Source organism: Lissotriton vulgaris, chromosome 10 (genome assembly GCF_964263255.1).
Source record: "Lissotriton vulgaris chromosome 10, aLisVul1.2, whole genome shotgun sequence".
Taxonomy (NCBI): domain Eukaryota; kingdom Metazoa; phylum Chordata; class Amphibia; order Caudata; family Salamandridae; genus Lissotriton; species Lissotriton vulgaris.
Genome location: NC_141698.1, coordinates 656,804,675 through 656,830,444, shown reverse-complemented (window position 1 = coordinate 656,830,444; position 25,770 = coordinate 656,804,675).

Here is a 25,770-nt window from a genome sequence, read left to right as displayed (position 1 = left end):
ATAGTGGGCGCCATCTTTAAATGGGTTGGGAGTCGGTGGACCAATATTGACAACTAGGGACTCGATTGGTATCGTGTGGGGATTTAGCTAGTTCAGACAGTAAGCCCATAGAGGATATCATCTGGACAACATAGTCCAAGGCACCGCATCGTTCAGGCCATATTCATCCGTGTGGAGGCGATGTACCCATCTTTGCTCTAATTTAAAGAGGGTTTGTTGGTTCATCGATGGATGGCATTCCAGTACAGTCCATTGCAGATTTTCAGCCCCGTGATTGTGTTCTCTGCAGTGCTCATATAGTTTAGTGTGAGTCTTTTTACATCGGACGTTACTATTGTGCTCCATGATGCGCAATTTGACCGGGCGCATCGTCATCCCGATGTAGAGCATCTTGCAGGGGCATATGAGGACATAGATGCACCTTGAGCTGTTACAGTTAGTGTGTCTGTTGAAAGTCCAAGTAAAGTCCCTAGGTAGTACAATAGTTTTGCCCTGGATGGTTTGAGGGCACACCACACACGACCCACAACGATAATGCCCAACGACTGGTGGAAGATCCCATAGGGTATTAACTGGTCGGGTGCTTGATTGTTTCGGGCGGGTGTGGATCAGGGTATCTTTTAGGTTCGTAGTCCTCTTAAATGCAAAGCGCGGGCGAGGAAAATCCATGCCAGCCGTATTGAGAATCCCCCAATGTGAATTCACGACCTTTTTGATGAACGTCGAATGACTTGTGTAGGACGTGACACAGGTGATAGTCTCATCCTTTTCTTTTGTGTGGGCTTCAAGTAGCGACTCTCTGTTGTTATTGAATGCTCGTTTGCATGATGTCTTCAGGAGTTTTGTAGGGTACCCTCTGTCTTGGAGCTTGTGTTGTAGAAGACTCGCTTCATGTTTGTAGTCTGGGAGAGAGCTACAATTTCTCCGTATCCGGAGGAATTGGCCAAAGGGCAAATTCTCCCTCAGCGCTCTTGTGTGATGGCTGTTGAATAGGAGCAAACTGTTTCTATCAGTTTTCTTCTTGAACAGAGTAGTGCTGATCGTTGACGGATCAAGTTGGATCGTTAGATCCAGGAAGGGTATAGAGGTCGCCGAGATCGTGCCTGTAAATTTTAAGTATGGGTCCTGCTGGTTGATCCATAAGCAAAAGGCCTCGCAGCTAGGGCGGTCACCTTTCCAGAATATCAAGATATCGTCGATATATCGACGCCAGAGTGAGAGGTTACCTCGAAACGGATTCTGTTCTGGAGGGTACATGTAGTTCTTTTCAAAAGACGCCATATAGATGCAGGCTAGGCTAGGAGCAAAAGTCGAACCCATTGAAGTCCCACTAACCTGATGGTAAAGTTGTGATTCGTACCGAAAAAAAGTTTTCGGTCAGGGCTATATGGGCAAGTTCCATGATGAAAGCAATGGGGGTAGGGGAGGTCCATTCTTCCTCTCGCATCAGTGATTCCACAGCCTCCAGTGTGGCTTGTTGCGGAATGTTCGTGTACAACGCCTCAACGTCTAGGGTCAGGAGTAGATCAATGTCCTCCCTACCATCGATGTCATCGATCAAGCGTAAGACGTCCCTGGTATCTTGTAGATACGACGGGATCTGCTTCACCAGTGGTTGGAAGAAGGCGTCACAGAATTGAGACAGAGGTTCCAACAATGATCCGATGCCGGAGACGATCGGTCTACCCGGGACAGGAGTGGTCCCCTTATGAATCTTGGGGAGGGTGTAGAAGTAAGGGGTCACTGGGTCCGTTGTTACTAGAAACTCAGCTTCTTTTTTGCTTATCCATTCATTGGTCTCGGCTTCAATGATAAGACTGGTGATGGTAGTCATCAGCCGTTTGGTGGGATCCTCCATCAATGGTCTGTAATGAGTAGTGTTAGACAGTGCTTAATTTGTAAAATATGAAGTGCAGGTGCTCAAATATTTTCGGAGGCCACTCCTACTTTTCATGGCTCCACCCACTTCCTCCACAGGCTCCACCCACTTACTCTATTAGCTCCACCCACATCTTCAACTGGCACTGCTAAAAGTCAGATGTAATACCTGATCTGAATTTCAGAAAGGGAGCTTCCTCATAGTAAGGTTCTGATAGTAGGTTCCCCTGCCCTGTGAACATTTTGAACAATATATCTAAAGTGCATTTGAAGCACACTTTTAGAATAAATTATCTAAAATCACTAAAGCTTTGAAAGGGGTCATTGACCTTGACCTGACATAAGCACCCAGGCCAGAAAGCAGGAAAATCTCACACAAAGCCACCCAGGCCAGAAAGCAGGAAAATATTAAAGAAAGGCACCCAACTGCAAAATAGAGTACATTTACACCATAACCTTGTTGTCACAAAAATTACAAACACATCTCTCAAATCACAGACGTGTAATAATGTAGCAGAGTCCACAGTATTCTCTCTCTTACTTGCTTCTATTTTTCTCTCTAACACCCACACCCTTCTGGCCCCTGTCTACCTCTAATTGTTTTTACTTTCTCTCTACCTAGTCCCTCCCTCAACTTTGTCTTTCTATATATCTTTCCTTCTCTCCTCACCCATCTTTTGCCCTGTCTTCTTTTTTTCTTGGTACGTGACCTCACGGCAAGCCTCGCGCCCCCACCCCTTTTTACCTCTGTGTGTCTCCCTCTCTCTGCTTTCTATCCTTTCCTCTCTTTCCTATCATCTTCTAAGTTATTCTTCACCTCACGGCCTCTTGCTACCATGCTAGTAGTAATAATGGAGTTAAGAAAGTAGAGGCATAAATAAACTTCATTAAGCCCCAGGTATTTCCTTAGTACATACATACTGCAGCTCTACCAGTCTCCACCATAAATGAAAGCAAACAATTCTTTGGAAAAAATAAATCCACTCCACATGAGTCAATGAAGAAAGGAAGTGGCACGACGAGTCCACTGGGCCGCCTGTTTAATCAAATACTCAGGTGGCGGCGGCGCATGTTATAGTTTGCCTTGAAGTTCAAATTAATTTAATGGAGAACACTGCAAGGCTGACACTGACCTACACCTGTCAGTTGTATTTGCACATCATCATCATCTCTTGAATACATCTTAAGGCATGCTACGATTACTGTCACATATCAAATTTGCAAGCACAAACCATGACACCCTGCATGCTTAAAGAGCCTTTAAGACTATGCTGGACGTATGCATTATTAGGTGTGCTGTGTGTGTGCAACTACTTACTTACTGCGTGGTACAGGAAAGAAGGCAACCAATAGAGCTGTTTGCTTCTAAGCACTTTTTCTTTGGGCATGATTTTACTATGCTTTATCAAAGTGTTACAGAGGAATACATAATCTAAAGAAAAAACCTTAATTAAAAACTGCACACAACTGGATGGATACTAATGTGTCTGTGTGCCTGCGTTTTTCAGTCTGGTGCCTCCTTCCCTGTCTCTGGCAGAAAGCTGCTGGGCCGCCAAAGACACACTAATGGCTAAATGGCGGCATTAGGCCTGCCACTGCCACTCTGCCAGCCCAGCCTGGCTGTCTCACCTCGCTCCACCTGGTGCTCTTACCGCCGCCGGTACTATCGTACTGGCTCCTGGCAGGCTACTACAACACACAGTACTAGCTGCTGCCAGGCACTGGTGGGCTGGCACTGCCAGTGAAGTTGTTAAACTGACCCATCCAGTAAGATGGATCAGTCACATGACTCGGTGTGCTGGAGTGCAGCACTGCGTCCACCCTGGCTAGGTCATGGATAAACTAATGCTGAACAAATGAAAGTGCGTATGCTGCCTGTGCCTACTGCGTGCACAGTGCGCACAGGCAGCCCCAACCGCCAACCCCCGCAGTACCCAAAAAAACATCCCAAATTAGTGTCACTCTCCTTCCCGAGTCCCGACCCATCCACCGGGCCGGCAACACTCACAACATTAAACAAAGGGTCGCCACGGCCGTCGTCAGCCCGCTATCGCTACTACGCCATCAACATGACCAAGATAGTTTCGGTTTCATTTAAAATTTAGGAGAAGTTAGAAGAACTTCTTACTCAACTGAGTAGTCTGAGTCTAGATGAGAAGATCGATGAGATTCATTCATCATGAATCTCTCCAGGCATTCTCGTCTTGGCAGCCATCATATCATGATCGTGGAAAGGGGCGGGCCGCGGGCACATGTCGGTCTACTGACAGTACTACTATACTCTACGTTACTAGTTAAATAAATAAACAAAGTGGCCGCGCCCGGCCCGGGACTGCCGCGTCTGACTGCAGAGTCTGTAGTCCTTCCACACCACAGCAGCACAGCACTGCCTTAAGCTTCTGGCCTGCTGCGCTGTGGTAGTAGCCAGTTTAGCCTGCTTTATTAATGAATTCGGATTGGCGGGCGGCGGGGCCTACGGTGCCATCTTGCCTGTGGGCTGCAGCCTACGGTGCGACGTGCGTGCCTCACCTGGGTCACAGGGTGCTGAGTTGACCAGATCGCCGGGCGCTTCTGCCTACTAACTGCTCTGCTGCCATTGAGTCCCTTAACACCAATGTGTTGTCGTTGGGTCGCGCTGGCTGTGACCGAGGCGACCGTGGGCAGTTGTTTGAACCACAACGATGGGTGGTGTTGGTGGTGGGGTGCGGCCATGCGCGGGTATGCTGGGGCGTGGCAATGCGCAATGAAATCTGCGCATGTTGCCTCCTGCCGCACAGTCCCAACCCCCGCACAAGTAAAACCCAGCCCAATTAGTGACTGGTCCCGAGTCTCCCGACCCCCCCACCAGGCCGGGAACACTGCCGGGGCCTTCACAACGCCATCATCAACAACACCACACAGTATACACACACTGGCTGTTTGACTTATGAAGATTGAGATCATTCATGAATCAGAATCTCAATCTCCATTTATTTTTGGGGTGATTCGGCTAAACGCATCAGCCACCACAGGCCACCAGCCAGGCAGGCTCCCAGCTGCCGCTCGGCCGCCCGCAAGGCAGCAACACTAGCTCGCTGGCTGACGCGACGCTGCCACGCCGGAGTACTGAGCCTGTGACTCTGTGCTCCTGCCTCATGTGCCGTGGGCGCCGTGTGGTCAGTGCGTGAGTGAGACAGACACCGACTCTCTGGAGAAACGGAGAAGCACCGAAGACACAGGACACGGTCTTTGGTCATGGACTGTCTGTCTGGCACAGACAGTCACTGGACGCACCGCTATCTCCCGTCCCAGGCCATCCATCGGCCAGTACCATACCGGCAGCGCAGGGCAGCACGTGCAGACATACAAACTGCTTGTTGTTGTACTTGTACCTGACCGGCGTGATTTTGCGCCTTCCCAGACGTTTTTAAAATTTCCCCAGTCGGTGACACAGCTGTCCAGAGACAGTACTAATTACGCAGCAGTACTTTCTCTGTTCATGATGTAGAACAACAGTCAGTAACTATACACTAGTAGTGTACTACCCTCCTGAGTCACGGCACTTCATCACCCCCCCCTACCCCTTAGTCCCTTAGCACTTAGCAGTAGTAGCAGACCGAGCCACTGTGCCGGAGACAAACGATCGCGATCCGGACCGGTGTCGTTCAAATCAGCACACAGTTTTTCCCGATTCCCGAGTCATAATGAAACTGATAACCGAAAAGGCTCAAAGCTGCAGATGACTGTTACAACAAAGTTGAGCAACTTGGTTCACCGTAACACACACTATGTGCAGAAACTTCATCAAAATCAATGCAATGCAGCTTTGAGTGTAGACCCGGCCCTAATAATTAAGTGCCGGTGCTAAGCACCGGAAAGCACCGGCACAAATTAAGCCCTGGTGTTAGACAATTGTCTTTTGCACTCCCGATCATAGTCCTCATAGTTTTGTATGACAGTGGCTCCCCCTTTATCTGCTTGCTTAATGACAATGGAGTCATCCCTCCCCAGGTCAGTAGATGCTTTCCTTTCTGCCGTGGTCAAATTATGGAACGGTTTCACATTTGGTTTGTTTTGCATGCTAGTCAGCACTGCCCGTTCGAAGGTAAGGACCTCCGGGGGGACCATTCCATCACTAGGAGTAAAGGTGGACGGTTTTCTTAGACCGGTGTCTGAGCTAGGAAGTTCGGGTCGATTTTCAAAAAATGCCCGAAGGCGTATTTTCCTGAAGAATTGTTTTAATTCTATAGTTTCTTGGAAGCTGTCCGGAGTAGGGGTAGGCACAAACCCAAGACCTTTCTCTAGGACTCTTTTCTCCGTTGGTGAAAGGATTTTCTTTGACAAGTTGACAATCAGACTCGCCTCCCCCTGGCTGCTGTGCTCCTGGTCTCCATTGATGTTGATGTTGGCGGTTGATCCTGCCACTGCACTCCTTTTTGCCCTCCTCGCTTTCGCCCTCTTCCTCTGCCCCAACCTCTGCCTTGAAAAGGTGGCGGATTGAGGGGGTAAAATTGCGGTGGGCCTTGCGGAAAAAAGAGGTATTGCCAGGCTGGTGTCATCTGGGGTGGGCCATGAAAGGTTGGGCCTTGATGATAACCCTGTTGCCAAGCACGTGGTTGGGCTCGCGAATTCCTGGAGGTATACCCCCCACTTGAATCGCTACTCGTAGATCCCCGTCTGTTATCACTACCTGAATTCTCATCAGAGGAGTAGTTATTCTTCTTTCCTTTATAGCCATCTTTGAGATAGGGATAAACTTTTTCTTTCTCAAACTTGGCAATGTCTTTCTCAAGTTTGGTAGTCTTTTCTTTCTTGATTAATCTCACTGAGTTTAGTGGTGAACGCCGTTTTATTGTTCTTGGAAGTTGCGTTTTTCATGGAGGCCTCTAGGGCCGAGATCTTCTCCAACAGGGCATCCGAGAGACGTTTCGCCGTTTGACTTATCAAGAACAGTAGATCCTTTGTGCACTTCCAGGATACCTGGCACCAGTCCACTTTGAATCTTTTGTCTTCCAGAAATAGTCTTGGAACCAGGTTCACAATAAGGCCTTGTGGGGCTATATTGCTCCGCAGATATTCTGTCATCATGACACCATGGATCGTAATTCTTATAAGTTCTTTTTTCATTTCAGTCAGGGTTGTCCATTCATCAGAAGATGTACTCGATGTAGAGACAGGAGGATTGGTCAATATCGACGGGGTTGTTCGTAGTGCTTCGGCTATGGTGTCTTCATTGAAGCTTAGACCCAGAACATCCTCCATGATGAGGCCTCGGTTTTTTGTGCGTGATCAGATGCAGTGCGAAAGACTATGCCGCCCAGGAAAGTGTGCAGTTTAAGTGGTATGAGTTCTAGGCAGTAGATACTGACTAGGGGTGGGCCAAGAACAGTGAAGTGTCTTCACCACTGGTAACCTAAATGGGTTCCCGTGCGGAAGGCACGCTGGGATTTGTATCAAAGGGGGGGAACAGGGGGAGGACGATTTTTACCGGGGTCCAGTGTACATGTCCTATGACGTGAGAATCAACAAAATAGGTACAAAGTTCCCCACCGGGATTAACTAGAGTAACTCACAGTGGCCTCTCTCTTACAGGGTGTGACAAATCAGGGAGTAAAGTACTCCCTTTTCGGAATCTAGGGTGCCTCACACATACCAAAGGTTGAATGGCTGTTGTCATCCCACCCGATGAATGTCCAGTGTCATCATTGGCACCCTGCTCCAACGGCAGGCTGGCGGTGCAATGCCCGTCGGGCAGCACAAAAGTGCTGCTCTTTCGCGGAGATCTTTTATTCCTTATGCCAGTGGGTGCATGTGTGTGAGGGACCTAGAAAAGTGCAAAAGTGAGCGTGGGTGAGGTTAAAACAGGTCAGTAGAGTCCAATAGGGGAACCTTTAATAACATGGCTCACTGCCTCATTAAAATACGTGAAGAGGTGAGGGGTACTGAGGCGTGATGGTTGGGGTAATCAAGCCTCATTCAACCCTCATTCCAAGTGCGGTCGACATGTTTCATGCCCAACAGGGCAATTCATCAGGACCAAGGTGCTCATAAATTGCTATAGTATTCCTCAATGATTAAGGAACTGGGTATACGACCTGGCTTGTGTCGCAGGATCAACCCTTCATTGAAGCCCTCCCTGGGACTAGAGAAAGGGACAAAAGAAGGGTACAGTCAATAGTTATATTATTACTATAGACAATTCTGCATGAAATCATGACATGCAAGTGATTAAGTATTAAAAGGAGTCACACCCCGGTGAAGTACTAACACACAGAGAGGGTGAAAAGGAATGTAATGCGGGACCAAGTAAGTACAATGTCTGTCCTGCTATCATGCGCCATTGGGAATTATCAATTAGCAAGCATTAATTAAGTTTGATCACAGGTATCATGTGCACCACCTCATAGAGTAACACATGTGTGTCATGCTGGTTCGAAACGGTGTGTGTCTACACATCAAAAATATGGAACTAGGCAAGGTTACAACTCAAATGCACAAATTATTTTAGGTAGAGCAAGGCTCCCACAGTAATGTCGTCTGTACTGAAGCCTCCCGGTAGATGGTGAATGCTAGACGGTCAATCAGGGGGAAGCGGACGCGCAAAGCTTACCCGCAATCCCTGGGCGGTGATCCTCCCGGCAGACCTGGTGGGGTCAGTGCTGGTAAACTAGCACCTGGAAAAGGGGAAAACGGGTCACCGATCATCACGTACTAAAGTAGCGATCATGTTTACCGTTGGCCAGAATCACCAAGGTAAAGGCTCATGGCGATCATCACTCCAAAGCCTCGGGGGAGTCGCGCAACACGGGAACACGCCTTACCTGACTTACTGCTGTCTCAGGCGTGTAGACACCTACCCCGCCCACGTCGGTCTAGCCGCAGGAAAGCCGGTGTAAGCGGTCCGTGTTTCCACCGCTAAACATAGCGGGTTGCGCACGCGCCAGGAGGGGGCGTGTCTAGCAAGTGTTGCTAGGACACGCGGCGCGTTCAGGGCATGGAAAGAGAAGACTCCCAAGCCTACATGGGATTGCGATAGTGGGCGCCATCTTTAAACGGGTTGGGAGTCGGTGGACCAATATTGACAACTAGGGACTCGATTGGTATCGTGTGGGGATTTAGCTAGTTCAGACAGTAAGCCCATAGAGGATATCATCTGGACAACATAGTCCAAAGCCCCGCATCGTTCAGGCCATATTCATCCGTGTGGAGGCGATGTACCCATCTTTGCTCTAATTTAAAGAGGGTTTGTTGGTTCATCGATGGATGGCATTCCAGTACAGTCCATTGCAGATTTTCAGCCCTGTGATTGTGTTCTCTGCAGTGCTCATATAGTTTAGTGTGAGTCTTTTTACATCGGACGTTACTATTGTGCTCCATGATGCGCAATTTGACCGGGCGCATCGTCATCCCGATGTAGAGCATCTTGCAGGGGCATATGAGGACATAGATGCACCTTGAGCTGTTACAGTTAGTGTGTCTGTTGAAAGTCCAAGTAAAGTCCCTAGGTAGTACAATAGTTTTGCCCTGGATGGTTTGAGGGCACACCACACACGACCCACAACGATAATGCCCAACGACTGGTGGAAGATCCCATAGGGTATTAACTGGTCGGGTGCTTGATTGTTTCGGGCGGGTGTGGATCAGGGTATCTTTTAGGTTCGTAGTCCTCTTAAATGCAAAGCGCGGGCGAGGAAAATCCATGCCAGCCGTATTGAGAATCCCCCAATGTGAATTCACGACCTTTTTGATGAACGTCGAATGACTTGTGTAGGACGTGACACAGGTGATAGTCTCATCCTTTTCTTTTGTGTGGGCTTCAAGTAGCGACTCTCCGTTGTTATTGAATGCTCGTTTGCATGATGTCTTCAGGAGTTTTGTAGGGTACCCTCTGTCTTGGAGCTTGTGTTGTAGAAGACTCGCTTCATGTTTGTAGTCTTGGACAGAGCTACAATTTCTCCGTATCCGGAGGAATTGGCCAAAGGGCAAATTCTCCCTCAGCGCTCTCGTGTGATGGCTGTTGAATAGGAGCAAACTGTTTCTATCAGTTTTCTTCTTGAACAGAGTAGTGCTGATCGTTGACGGATCCAGTTGGATCGTTAGATCCAGGAAGGGTATAGAGGTCTCCGAGATCGTGCCTGTAAATTTTAAGTATGGGTCCTGCTGGTTGATCCATAAGCAAAAGGCCTCGCAGCTAGGGCGGTCACCTTTCCAGAATATCAAGATATCGTCGATGTATCGACGCCGGAATGAGAGGTTATCTCGAAACGGATTCTGTTCTGGAGGGTAGATGTAGTTCTTTTCAAAAGACGCCATATAGATGCAGGCTAGGCTAGGAGCAAAAGTCGAACCCATTGAAGTCCCACTAACCTGATGGTAAAGTTGTGATTCGTACCGAAAAAAGTTTTCGGTCAGGGCTATATGGGCAAGTTCCATGATGAAAGCAATGGGGGTAGGGGAGGTCCATTCTTCCTCTCGCATCAGTGATTCCACAGCCTCCAGTGTGGCTTGTTGCGGAATGTTCGTGTACAACGCCTCAACGTCTAGGGTCAGGAGTAGATCAATGTCCTCCCTACCATCGATGTCATCGATCAAGCGTAAGACGTCCCTGGTATCTTGTAGATACGACGGGATCTGCTTCACCAGTGGTTGGAAGAAGGCGTCACAGAATTGAGACAGAGGTTCCAACAATGATCCGATGCCGGAGACGATCGGTCTACCCGGGACAGGAGTGGTCCCCTTATGAATCTTGGGGAGGGTGTAGAAGTAAGGGGTCACTGGGTCCGTTGTTACTAGAAACTCAGCTTCTTTTTTGCTTATCCATTCATTGGTCTCGGCTTCAATGATAAGACTGGTGATGGTAGTCATCAGCCGTTTGGTGGGATCCTCCATCAATGGTCTGTAATGAGTAGTGTTAGACAATTGTCTTTTGCACTCCCGATCATAGTCCTCATAGTTTTGTATGACAGTGGCTCCCCCTTTATCTGCTTGCTTTATGACAATGGAGTCATCCCTCCCCAGGTCAGTAGATGCTTTCCTTTCTGCCGTGGTCAAATTATGGAACGGTTTCACATTTGGTTTGTTTTGCATGCTAGTCAGCACTGCCCGTTCAAAGGTAAGGACCTCCGGAGGGACCATTCCATCACTAGGAGTAAAGGTGGACGGTTTTCTTAGACCGGTGTCTGAGCTAGGAAGTTCGGGTCGATTTTCAAAAAATGCCCGAAGGCGTATTTTCCTGAAGAATTTATGAGTTGGTTATGAGTTGACACTTTTGTCTAGTCATGTGCACATAAAGCGTTGCAACACATTGAATCCAGCTACATTGTTGCTGATTTCTGTAGAGACAGATGCTCAGGAACAGCATGATTGTTTTCTTCGAACAGAGGAGGAAACAAAGGGTAGAATTGATTTGAAAGATACTCCTCTTGAGAAACCAGATGGTACTCTATGGGTAGATGGTTCATGCTTTAACCTCCCGAATGGCGATACGACTGCAGCGTATGCGGTTACAACTTTGCACACGATCATTGAAACTGCACATATTGCACAGAATTCAGCTCAAGCAGCAGAGTGCATTGCACTGACGAGAGCGTGTGTATTGTCGAAAGGAAAGAGAGTGAATGTGTATACTGATAGCCGGTATGCATTTGGTGTTGCACATCCCTAGGTATGGTTTGCCGAGAATGGTATGGAGTGACAATGGAAGTGAATTTGTGGGTCAAATTATGAATAAAGTGTGTGCGGTTTTGGGAATCAAACAGAAATTTCATGCTGCGAATCACCCCCAGTCAGCTGGTTTGGTCGAATGCTACAATGGCACTCTTAATCTTAAATTGGCCAAGATACAAGTGAGCACTGGTCTTACATGGCCCGATGCTTTGCCGTTGGCACTTTTGTCAACAAGGACGACAGTACATTCTCGTGTGGGACTTAGCCCATACAAGATTGTTTTTGGTCGCCCGGCGAATGTTTGGAGTGTGCCGAGGCCGAATGAATATAGCAACATCGAGTATCCTATGTTGGTTGATTACTTACATGACTTGACTGCTAAATTGCGTGTTCTTCACCAACAGGTGCACAATACTTTACCTTCAGCTTCTGTGGATCCAGGTCATTCAATACAAACTGGCAACTGGACCTTAATTCGGAATTTCCAGAGGACAAAGAATCTGGAACCGAGATGGGTAGGACCATACCAGGTGCTACTTACAACCAGGACTGCTGTTGAAGTGTTTAGAAAGAAAAATTGGGTGCATGCCACCCATTGTAAAAGGATTCCCCTGCCCTTACCATATGACCAATGGGTGAGGGATGGACTTGCTGATTCAGAAACTGAAAAGGTCCCAAACTTTGTGCCTTTTAGTGATGCATGTTTGACATGGACTCAGTCGGAACGTGCGGATGACGAAGTTCTACAAGAAGCTGTGCCTTTTCAACTGAAGCTTGATACTTCCCAACCAGAGTTGCTTTTTAAGGATCAGACGGTGTCTGGTAAAGAACGCTACAATCTGAGATCTAACATGGACAAATAAAATTGAGTTTATTTGAGAACTATACTCTTTCAGACAAGAAACTTTTTTTTGTTCTATTTTTCTTTTTTGAGCTACCATCCGAGCTCAGCTGTAGGGTCGCAGTACAAAGACTTAAGGTTGTGAGCCATGTGGACACAAGGTCAGCGGTTCTGGTTTGTTCTAGGGCGCTCCCTGGACTTACAGACGCACACTTGAGTGAAAAGAAACAACTGCCGCGAACAGCACGGTTAGAGGATGGAGTTTTTTGTAACTGAGAGAGTTGTTGATGAAATGAATTTTAAAATGAGATTCTGTACACTGATGCGTGGCAAATGTTTTATAATATTATATTCTTTTATGTTTTTAAGTATCACATTAGCTTGTGCGGGTTGGATTGTCTATGCTACCCCACTGAATTCTGCACCCACGTCCCAACCTATGCTTTCTTCTTCTACTGTTTCTTCACACCAATTTTACACGTTGCCTGAACATGAACAGATAAGGAGGTCGAAATTTGTCAATAATTCTTTTATACAGCTGTTGCATCAGCATCAGTTGGTAGTGAATACCACTAATTGCTGGGTTTGTGGTCTTATGCCTCATACGACAGATAGAGGTATGCCTTATTTGGTTTTGCCTTTTTCTTTCAATGGGTCTGTATGGGCTTTTCAGATTATGTTTATCTATGCGAATGAGGTATATCCTTTACGTTCCGTGAAAGACAATCTGAGAAATAGTGCCTTGATAAAGGGAATAGTAGATATGATCCGAGGTATTGATGCATATAATGCTATCCCTAAGGATGAGGTGCAGGCTTAGGTTGGTTGGAACGTGACTGATATAGTACTAGTCGGACAGAGAAGGAGAGGCGAAAAAGGTCTCCCCCGATTTGGATTGTACCACATCGAGGCCACTTTTGTTTGCAAGGTAGTGGTCGAAATCCGAGAGCTCAGCTAGGTAAGAGTGTGTGTGCTCACACCTATGTTTATTCATCCCAGACTTCTCCTCCGTTCGTGCCAGCTAAAGGCACGTATTTTGTTTGTCATGACAGAGCCTACACATGGTTGCCACCTGATTTTTCGGGAACTTGTTAAGTGGCATTTTTTGCTTCCCCCTACGTATACTGCTACTCCGGACTATCACAGGACAAGATATGGTAGAGGTGTCTTTGATCAGGAAGATACCGCAGCACAGGAAGTAGGAGACTTTTTCAAGGGTTTCCTACGGTTTTGGGGTCCTATGGCCAATAGCAGGAATATACGTCACCTTACGAGAGTGGTTGAGGCCACTATCAATGAGACTGCAGGTGTCCTTAGTAATGTCACAGCTGAGCTTCAAGCGGATCGTCTTAGGACGTTACAAAACCGTATGGTTTTAGACATTATACTTGCAGATAGAAGAGGAGTATGCAAATTGATCCAATCTAGTTGCTGTGTTTTCATACCAGATAATGCCCCTACGGTATACCAGGCCATTTCTAGACTGCATAAGGTTTCCGAGTCTATTCATGTGGATGAAGGAGACTGGTCATTGACTGGATGGTTTTGGGGACTACTGTCCAAATGGGGATGGAAGATTCTGATATTCTTTGGTATGGTTTTAGCTATTCTCTTCTCTTGTTGTCTTTGCATCCAGTGTGCTCCTGCCGTTTGTAGTCTTTGTGCTACTTTGTGTGTGCGGAGACCTGTCTCGAGAGAAGTAGAGAATAGTAGGATGATGCTCCAGCAACATCTTGATGATCTGATGAATATTGATATAGACCTAGATTCAGATTAACGTGAGTTTGGGTTATTGCCTACGTAATGGCAAAAGGAGGGTCAGATGTTCTGTGAAATTCTGTCTGGTCTCGTGAGGTCATGGTTCTGTTACAATTTTGGTGATGTTCTACCGTATTTAGTGAGTGCGGCTAACATGGAGTGAATTCGTCATGTTAACTAGCGAGTTCATTACGTACTCAGAGACTTCGTTTTCGAACATGGGTTCCATTTTGTTTATGCCTCCATTTTGTGTTGCCATCACGTAGGCCCGTGGAGGTAACCGAACGAACGAAGTTGCATGAGCTTCGCTGTTCATACACTTATTAACTAGGCTTTTCTTGACTCTAAGGTGCATTGTAAGAAACTGACCCCTTCATCTGAAACTGACCTCGCTAAGCCAATTTCCTTGGTTGATTGTTGTCTGAGATTGCCAACCAAGGTTCAGGACATCGTTAACTTTTAGGTTCATTACACATGCTTTATCTTGCTCGTTATCTGTCATTGTTTCCTTTCCTATGCTCTTTTTCATTACATGCATTGTGCTTCAATTATGGGTTTGTCCGGCTTGTGGAGATTGAATTTAGGACATTCCTAATAATTATCTTGTGGGTTGGGGCAATGTAAACTGAGGGGTTTTGCTATGTGATACTTTGTTTGAGAATGTACCTTATTGGTTAGAATTTTGCGCAATGGGTGTGTACTCGTATTGTGAATATTGTGTATAAAAGGGATGTCTTGCCTTACAAAAATTTAACAGTTTCTTGAGTTGTACACTGTGTTGTATTGCTGAGAGTACTGTTACTAGCTGCAACTAATACATTTGGTCTCTGTATACCAAGACAGGTGAATCCGAAGACTTTGGGCATGCCCCTGGCGCCGCTGGGTTTAGAAACCCGGTTCTTCAACAGGCACCCTTGGCCAATTCTAGGTTGCCAAGTCACCTCTGGACACCTGTCCCAACCCTCCTACGCAGTATGCTGGGACAGTGTGAGGAAAAGGGAAACTTACCTGCTCCAGGCTGCCTGATGTGCTGCCACACTTATGGAGAAATAGACAGAGTAAACACAACAAGATGATGGGCTGAGTGTTGAAACTTTTCAAACACTCACCTCTAGTTAAGAAATCTGGGTTAGATTGATCACTCTTTTGCTCACCATGCTTCCCCAGTTTGGACCCAGCCATATGCAAATCAGTCTTGACCCTGCTTCCCATGGGAACAGTCCAGCCTGAAATACCAGGCCAGGTCCTACCTCGACCAGAAACAAGCATCCTGGGACTGGTTTTGGGGTATCACCATTCATCAGCCAGGCTAGCTTGAATCCAGTGGCACAGCAAGCTAGGGACCCATATCTGGGCATACCCTTGGCCACATAGGGCGAACATAGCAAAAACAACAAGATGATGGACAGAGTACTGAAATTTTTCAAACACTCACCCCCAGTCAAAAGATTGTGGTTAAAGCCATTGTTCCTTTGTTCACCATGCCACCCTAGTTGGGACCCAGCCATATGCAAATTAGTCTTTACCCTGCTCCCCATGGGAACAGTCTAGCCTGAACTGCCAGGCAAGGTTCTCATAGTACCAGAAACAAGCTGTCAGGATTACAGCCGTGGAGAGCCGCTGTCCGCATTTAGCGTATCAAAGGGTGACATCACACGAAAGACTACACCTCTCAGAAGGCCGGGAGGCAATGTCACGTAAGCGACGCCTGTTGCGCAAAACCCAGGAAATAAGACCTTGCCGAAATCACCTGCAGTGCCAATAATTCCTGCCAAGTCGTCGTACTGGTTGGTATACTGGAGTTGCGGTAAGATCTTGTGTGGAGACTTTCATTCGTTTGATCCTTGTGCGTTCTGGTTCGGATGCAGGACTCATTTGGTCATTAACGGTTTACATGCGGATGCAGGCGCGTAGCTAGTGGGGGCGGTCCACCCCAGGCGGCACCTTTTTTGAGGCGGCCGCGGCCGCGCGGGCGCGGGCGGGCCGGCACTCACTCACTCACTCACTGACTAGTGACTGAGCAGCCCGGCTGAGGCCCGTTGCAACCGCGGAGGCCTGTGAGTGACTGTAGGGCAGTGCGGTGGCCCGTGCGGTGGCCCGTGGCGCTGCACACACACATATTATTTATCACCCGACCCGATTCACCCCTGCTGACACTAGTAGTGAGTGACCCGTCACCTGCCGTCGGTTCATCAATCCATATCTGAAGTGATAGCATGCAGCGCCAGCAGCACTAAGGCTAAGCACAATAAATCATTTATAAATGTTAATGTTGGTTCCGACTTCCGAATCAAATACAATCACCTGAACCTGACCGTTGGGGGGCCCCACCTCCTCCCAGCCTTGCTCACCGGGCCGTCAATCAGTGGTAGCGTGCGCCGGACGCACAGCCTTAACCAATGACGGCCCTGTAACATTTTGGGCCAGCCCTCTTGCTGCCGCACCGTAGTGTGACGCGTTACGCGCTGCGCGCTCACCTCACCACCCCTCCCGTCGTTCCAGCAGCAGTCGAGGAGTGTGGAGGAGACCAGACCACCACCATTCTTTTTGCCTGGCCGGGCCCTGCTGCTCAGCTGTCTCTCTGTGGGCTGGCTGTGGCTGCGGGCGGGCGGCACGACAGGCGATAAAATAATTGATTGAGGACAGGTGAGAGAGTCGGGTTGGACCGTGAGTCCAGTCAGATGGGGGCCCCGGCCCGGGGCAGACACCAGGGTGGTGGGGCAGGGGCTATGATGCATTATAGCAGCTGCCAAGGTTTCAAATCGCTTTGTGTCTGAGAGTCTGGATTTCAAAATTAGATTCCTCAAGAGACTTTGAATGTTTTGGAGGATATATTAGGGCCCCATGGTGGGGAAATGTTATGTTCATTTAAAAAGGAGTAGTGGATTTTGTTTTTTTTTAATGAATTTCTACTGGAAATTATATTTAAAACAACCTTTTCCAGCCTGATTATGTTTAAACCAAATTTTGAACCGTGCTGCATTTTGGCCCAGTGCGTGCTCAATTAGATCAAACTCAAATCGAATTTGATGTTTTCTTCACAGAGATGGCTTGAGTATTATTTTTGTACCGTTTAGACTGTGTCTGGTTCACCTAATTGTTGAGTTTTCCCGGGAATGCCTCCAGACCACAGATTAATGGTGGAAGGTACTTTAAATGTAATAATATGTTGCTGTGCTTTATTTTTTAGGAAGGTGACTACTTTGGCCTTTTATTGATTAATTTCAAGATTATTCAGCTTGCAGCATTTTGGAAGGTTGTCCGGGAAATATTGAAGCTCTAAGGTAGTGTAGTCCGTGAACTGCAAGACACACGGCGATTGGTCATTTAGTGTAGGAGGACATTACCTTTAGCTTGCGACCTTTTGGCCTATATCAGCAACCGTTTGAACAAGATTTGGGCCAAGACTCATCCTTGCTTCAAATCACAGTCACATTGGCACCCAGCGTTTCTTGTATTCAAGTCCTATTCAGGAAATAAGAGATGACCTGGGTTTCCATTAAATGTTCTTATGCAACAAACAGACTGAATCAGGTTATGGCAAAACAATGAGTTATTCATTGTTATCTCTATGCATTAATCTTGCCACACAGGGTTCTTAAAAGGCTTTTTCCTTAATTCAGGTCAATAACCTAAATACCAAAGTCTTCCCTGTCGACACAAACCATAAGTAAAGGCCCATCATCATTTGTGCTAAAAGTTGTACTCTAGAAAGTTTGGATTAAAAATGGTTTTATTTTTTAATATGGTGCACAGTAATAATCAACAAAAAATTTTTTACTGACAAAAGAGGATATAGATTGTGCAGAGGATAAATAAACAAGGTCATATTTCTTGTTTGCCCCACCCCAATTTTAGGGCATGATTTAGAACTCAACAGACGGGTTACTCCGTCGTAATGGTGACTGATATGCCGTCTGCCAAAATCGAATTCCCATAGGATATAAGGGGATTTAGATTTCGGCGGTCGGGATAGTTTCAGATTGCTTATGTGTGACATTATTATAATTTCAGTGTAATTATGAGTGACATTGAACGACTATGAGTGACACTTTTTCTCGAGTAAAATCTAGCAATGATGACGAGGGAAACATATAAATATCAAAAATTACATCCATTTGAGCAACGAGAAGCTCTAAGAAGATCTTAAAACTGCTGCAGAGCACCAGAAATGGAATGGTGCGGTAGGACGCGACTCTACCAAATGGGATGTGAGAGCCCCGGTGCAGATAATCTCAGCTGCTTGCTAATAAATTATGATAGTTACTTAGTCACGATAGCCGACTCACAGACAGTGCTGCCAAGTTTTCAGACTGCATATGTGTTTCAGTGGACTTGTCTCAATGCCCATTAGATTCCTCATGTTAGACTAATGTTCTGATTTGTTACCTTTGCCTCAAATTGTAAAGCGCTCTAATATCCTTCGGGTTCAAGTTAAGCGCTATATAAAACTTTATAAATTACTAAATGTAACTTTCATGATCGAGGTAACTGTTAGCAGCAATACTTTGTGTCTCTCCTCGGAGACTCGGACATCTTTCAATCGCTCACCGTCCTTTGTTCCCTAGCACCCCCTCCCCAAGGGGAGCCAATCTTGGGGGTAGCCCCGGGCGCCACAAGCTCTAGCTATGCCCCTGTGCGGATGCGTGTACAAACAAGGTCTCAAGAAGGTTCTCTCTGTTTGGAGCGAGAAAGGCTTTCCGCTTTCTCATTGCAGTGAGAAACCTGATATATGTCCGACACAATCGGGACAGAGCTTTAGCTCAGAAGATTTACTTTGTTTTTCCTTTGCTTGAATAAGGAGATCGGAGCGGTTTGGGCTCAAACTGTTCTTTGAGTTTTCTACATTGTGCCTAATCACAAGAGGTGTCTAAAGATTGTTGAACCCATCAGGATTGTACGAACTATTCATTTCGGCAGGAACCGTTTAAGGGTGATTTAACCTTGCCTGCTGTTTTCTTCTATGATTTATTTCCACAACGTTTCTCTACACTTTTTATCCTAACACAGGAGAAACGATTCAGGGGTATCTGATCAGAGGGATTTGTCCAACCTTAGAATGAACACAATACTAGTTTTGTATGTAATGCAATTTATTGGTAACTGACATAGCCCTCACACAGGAATAGAAGTTCATCATACTTTTTATGTTTGTCATTACAGTCGGTTGCAATCCCTGGTATCGCCCCGGATGTATTATACTAAATTCAAAGCCTGCTGTATTTTCCTTTTCAGGTAGGGGTTTAGATACATATTGTCTAAGAGTAAGGAAGGACTGTAGGGGTTACCATTGTGGGGTTTCGGGGGTGTTTTCTAAACATCTGTCCTTGTCATTTCAGATCCCTCCCCGCTGTCCCCTTCATTTCCCGCCTTCACAGGACTATCTTGGTAGTCTGTGTTTATCACTTCACACTCTAAGGGAGTTGAGTGCGGGAGGTTACAGGCAATTCAGCACAGCCCCGAAGAGAACAGAAGACGGAGCCTGACACAAGCATCCTGGGACAGGTTTCGGTGTAGACCCCTCATGAGCCAGGCTAGCTTAAATTTAGTGGCACAGCGAGAAAGTGACCCACGTCTTGTTATGTGCCCGGATTATGCCTATGTGAAGTGGCTCATTTCTTACATTATCCTATTTTTCATAGTATCAATTTGCCATGACCTTTTGCACATATTTGCATGCAGGGTAATGTTGGATTAGTTTCTATGAAACTACTTTGTTTACACATCTAGCTTCGCGCAACATTATCATGATGCCGCAAACATCATGTACAAGGCCATTCTATGCACTATGTACAAATGTTTTTCTATCGTCATCCACGGGGCGACAGGTCTATCTACATATCCATAACATCGCTAATTAATATGCACATCACAAGGCTGCCTTTTATTATAAATAAAGAGCATCCCAAAAGATGGCACTTCAGCTGACGCCGAGGGTTCCTGCTTGCTGAGACTTCACCACACAGCGGTCTGAAATGAGTGGGTGTCCATTTTGTGACCACGACGGCCTCCTACATTCTCTTCCACCAGGGAATGGGGTTGGATCTTCCCTTGGGAAGATTCTTGGCCTCACACCTACACACTCTAGACACACTCAGAGTAGGGTGTGCATGGTAGGAGTGCACCTGATTACTGCCTTGTTTCATATGCTTGCATAGTTACACTGGTTTAGCACCATGGTAGAACTGTATCTACTATTTACTCTTTTGGTGCTTGTAATCACTTACATCTGATTCTGTCTACTGATTATCACAACATATCTATACTACTATTATAAAGAGAGAACTTGCACCTTTGCGCCAGGTAAACTCAAAAACGACACCACCAATCTGAACACCCAAGACATCTTAGAAAACCTCAGGGCAAGCAGAAGGACATAGGCTACATAAAAATAAAAAACAAACGTTGTTTAAAATATTTAGAAATAAAAATAAAGTAGTCCCTTGCAAGTAGCGCCGGCCGCGACGTATGCGTGAGGGGAGTAGCATTGTTCACGAGCAACAGGAAGAGCGAGGACATGAGCGCCGGGAGGAGCGCCTGCGTGAGGGGAAGAGCGGAGTTCACCAGCAACAGGAAGAGGGGAGAACATGAGCGCCGGGAGGAGCTGCGGAGCGGCGAGAACCGGAGGAGCAGTGGCAGCGCGGGGAGGAGCAGCGGATGAGGTAGCTGACAAGCGGTCAAGCAGTGGAGAGGTAAACACTCCAGCATAGGGAGGAGCGGCGGATGAGGTAAGTCGGGACCTGGGGGGGGTTACAAAGCCGGAGCAGGAGGCGGGCGCGAGGCTCAAGGCGCGAGGCGGGAGGCGGGAGGTGGTAGGCGCTATGCCCAATGTCGGGGCGGGGGGTGGCGGGCGGGAGGCTCAAGGCACAAGGCTCAAGGCGGGAGGCGGTATGGCCAATGTCGGGCGGGAGGGATGCGGACTGGGCAATGTCAGGGGGGGTGCACAGAGGCTTAAAATGCTGCCCCCAGCCCCCTTCTGCCCCGGGCAAAGCCGGGGCGGGCTTCTAGTGTATTCTGTACAAGAATAACATTGGTACAATAAATATATTGAAAACATGCCTCTGTGTATTCTGTATATTTCTCTGAGCACTAGTAAGCTCGAGTGAATGAGCAAAAGGTTCTGATCTATTTCCATACTACCGGTACAATGGGAGCTGTCCCTCACTGACTGCTTTCAACTGTGCTAATGCTTACCAATCGACCAAGAGTGTTAGTAGCCTTTTAATGCAAACTACTGATACATGTCCTTGAGAATTACAAGACAAAGGAAGTTGAGTCACCTATTTCTCACCCACGTTTCTTGCTATTCATAAGGAATCAGAATATTGCCATTCCTGCAATTAACAATTCATTTGCAATTCAAAATGTCATATTAAGACAATGTTGTTTGGTTTTGCACCCTTAAAAGCCTGACACTTTGCACAGTGCTGGCTTTTCAAGGATGAAAAATGACTCCCAAATATAGGCTGAATTGTATTTGGTATTAAGTAATTTTGGTAATATTATTTTTACTGCATTTTTATGGTGTGGTTTGACAGCACAGCTGTTACCAGACAATTATGTGATCACACTAAAGAGGGGCTTTTGCTCTGCCCACATTTTGGGGTTTAGGAGTACATGTCTTGATTGGGCAGATGTTGTGTGCTTTCATAAAAAGAGTGCTTGCCCGCCACACAGCTGTGATCATTTTGCTTATGTATCCAGATGCCTAAGCTTTACATTTATGGGGTACATGGGGGAGCTTGCCTGGCCTGAAGATGGCCTTGTTTTGAGCGAGCTCCTTTGTCCTCGTTAAATATCCTACACAATAATGAACATCTAATGGACGATGTAAGCCTAAAAAGTACTGTCGGATACAACTAAGGCACTGGCATCAGGGAGGATGAAGAAACTGCCCAGAAAATTGAGAAGAGAGGGGTAGCACAACGAACTACGTAAGACAAAGGAAGAGACAACAGACTCAGTGGCGGTAGGTGAAACAAAGCAGCTGTAACAGCAAAGAAAGAGAAATAAGTAACGAGACTGCCTGACTGGCTGACGCACCAATACCTCCAAGCAGGCATGACACAACAGCGGAGCACAGGAAACAGCAGTGGGAACAAGCCCAGACACCACCCAGGTGCTGTGAGCAGATGCACCTGGCAAGAGGGCCACACGCTACGTGCTATGCGTGTGACCTGCACAGGCCTGCCAAGTATCACGCATCAGGCGTTAGACCAACGCATTTCAGTGTGGTGGTCCGCATCAATGCACTGAAATGCATGGTCAAGCATTTATATTGCCTCCTCATCAAGCGCCATAGCGCTGGTAATTAACACCGCAGTATAAGCAAAGCTCCTAGCCTTACGATGAGAACGTGTGTCCGTGCTGCTTTGCTACCAGTAAGCTAAGTTTGGGGGCTGGCTGAGCTTGCTCTGGGCTCGGCTGGCTATATGTTTCACTCAACACCTGTTGCTCACGAGAGTCTTTGAAAGTGATGATAGTTGCCGCGTAATGATGATGTGTGGTACTAACTCAGCAGGTCTGCAGTCAATCGCAACAGCCCATAGTGACACAATCGGGCGGGCGCAATACTTTTAATTATAAAGTGAGCCTACTTGAGCTATCGCAGGCGGGAGTCCGCCGCAGTAGTTTGCAGTGCTTTGTGCTGAGTGACTAAGGAAGGCCCAGCGGTGTCATTATTTGGAAGCGGTCTGGACCGCCGTTCACCTGCCACTGACCCTACAAACTGGGGATCACTTCACCGAGCACACCAGGTGCCGCTTGACTGTAATATGTAATAAAGGTAAGCCATTTTATTAAGTAGGTTGTTTTAAGGAATGTTAGGAATGTTCTTATCTTAGATGATCTATGTTAAGAATACTATGTTAGGGAATGTTTGTAGGCATCATTCAAAGACTGGGATTGCATCTGACAAGAACTGGTCTTGGGTCCTATGATGAATAAATCTTCTTGTTCAACTTGAAGTTTGTCCTTGGATTTCTTCTGGAACTACATACTATATTTACTGATGACGATATTGATGGACTGGGACCCACCGACAAAATTTGGAAATTGTGAGTTGACGATCTTATTACAATTTCTTGGAAACGGAAAATTGAATTTATTGAATATTTGGCACATCCTGTTAGAACATTGTTAAAAGCTGAACTTGCACAGTGTTTATATCACCTAGCTTTTCGCATTCCTGCTGACGGTGATTTCACACCATTGTGTGTACAGCTGTTAATATTTAGAAAAAAAACACTAAGAAGGGTGCCAAAGGAGGTTCAATTATATGCACTGACACATGGGAAGGAATTTAGTGCCGTGAAGGAACTTGTTCGACCACGAAAATCAAGCGGTGGCATGTTGTTGTTCGACTGCAAGTATCGTGCAGTGGTGTGGAATCTGTTTGGTGCATCATTTGAGTCCCCGCATCATTCAAAACTGCCACGTTTTACTAACTTACCTGCCTCGAGCTTGTTCGCACGCAGAAAAGTCTTCTTCGACTTGTGATTCCATCTTCAGCGTACGTCATTCAACATCATCACGTGTCTTTGTCATCGACGTAATTCACGCTATGGCCCCCATCTTGATTTCATTGTACTACGTTGCCTAGCAACAAATACACGGAGCATCGAGCTACGGAAGAGCGCAGCGATTTTAAACCTTTCATTCATTGTAAATCAGTTTAATTAGTGAAAATCGAAACATTTAGTATTATTGGGATGTATTTCTCAAGTGTAAAGTGAGGGAACTTCTTTATTGTGTTATTTTGGGTAAAAACAGGAAGCTCATTAATTCTATTGTTTTCATACATTCAATCACACATCTAGGTTGGCTGGTTATACATATTTATTTGTATAGTAATAACTCATCATACAGTTATCTTTATTACATTTGCGTGATAATTACTATTTGTATTTAAATATTGCTATATTATGGCTACCAGCGGTAGCAATAATGTAATGCAACCTCCTCCATTTCTCGAATTACCTGGTAAACCTATCAAACCATGGCATAAATGGTTCAGAATTTTTGAGAATTATTGGGAAGCAATTGATGCTGATAAATATTCAGCTTCTCGTAAAAAAGCATTATTGTTTAACCATCTTGGCTACGCAGGACAAGAGGTTTTTGATAACCTTCCCATAGTTCCTGCACCTGCTGGAGATGAGACGTGGAATGTTTTTAAAGAAGCTCTCGCATGTATTGGGAAGCAGTATGTCGATGAGCCTTCGGTAATGGTGGAAAGACATACATTTTTCAAATGTAAACAGTTTGCTGAGGATTCCATAGAACCACTATTTGGATACAGTGCTACGAGATCAGTTAGTTTTTCATTGTTTTAATAAAAAAATACAGGAGCGCATTTTAACTTGTGAAAATCCGTCTCTTGACGAGGTCATGGATATAGCTATAAATATAGAGCGTTCAGTTGTCTCGTCAAAAATTTTATCTGAGAGTTCAAATAATCATTCTACGGATATTCCCAAGATTGCTGTGGTTGAAATGAATTCAACGTGTAATGAAACTAATGTGAATTTATTATCACATAAAAATGTGTATAATAAAAACATTGATCGGAAAAGTAGTGAAAGTTGTTATAGATGTGGTTCCAAATTTCATCTAGGCAATTAACCAAATTGTCCAGCCCAAGGTAGGCGATGCAATAATTGCAAGAAAACTAGATTTTTTTAAATGTTTGAAACGCAAACAAAACATAGGTCAAAGTTAGCCAACTTGACGTAGAAAATTATATATTATCTGAAGCTATCAGCAATATTTCGGTATCCTCAGTTGAAATTAACGTACTGGGAAAGTTTGAGAAACGTTGTAAAGGACCAATTTGTGAAACAAAAATTGATACTATAGATTTAAATGTCATGGCTGACTCTGGGTCTCCTATTACAATACTTGCTGAGAACACTTTTAATAAATTTTGGTCCAGAAAATTGTTAAAACCCACAACCATCAACCCTAATGCATTCGGGGAATATGATATTATCATGAAAGGTTACTTTGATGACAGTGTGCTATTCAAAGGCAGGATTATTTACACTAAAACCTATGTTGCTGTCAATGGAAGAGATATTTTGGGATGGCAAGATCAAGCCAAACTAGGGATTAGATTGAGACTAGGACATGAAGAACCTGTTGTACTAGGTGATATGCCAGTTTTCTCTCTTCAGGAGATCTCTAAACAAGATGATTTTACTAAAAGATTACATGACAAGTTTCCCAGTGTTTTCTCTAACAAAATTGGTGTTATTAAAGATTTTGAACACACCATCAAACTTAAAAGTAATGCTATTACTGTAAAACATAAAGTAAGACCTGTACCGCTTTTAGCACAAGAAGATCTCAAGAAGTTACTTGATAATATGTGTTGTCAGGGTATAATTGAACAGGTTGAGTCATCAGAGTGGGTTGTGGCTGCTGTAGCCGCACACAAAAGCTAGGGTGATGTACGCTTGTGTGCAGATTTAAGGGTCCGTAATAGAAACATCCTAGTAGAGTGCCATCCCCTCCCTAGAATCTACGAGATGTTACCTAGAGTAGGAGGTAGTAAGTATTTTTCCACAATTGATTTACGCTCTGCGTATCATCAAATACCTTTACATAAAAGTTTACAACATCTCACTAACTTTGTAACGCCATTTGGT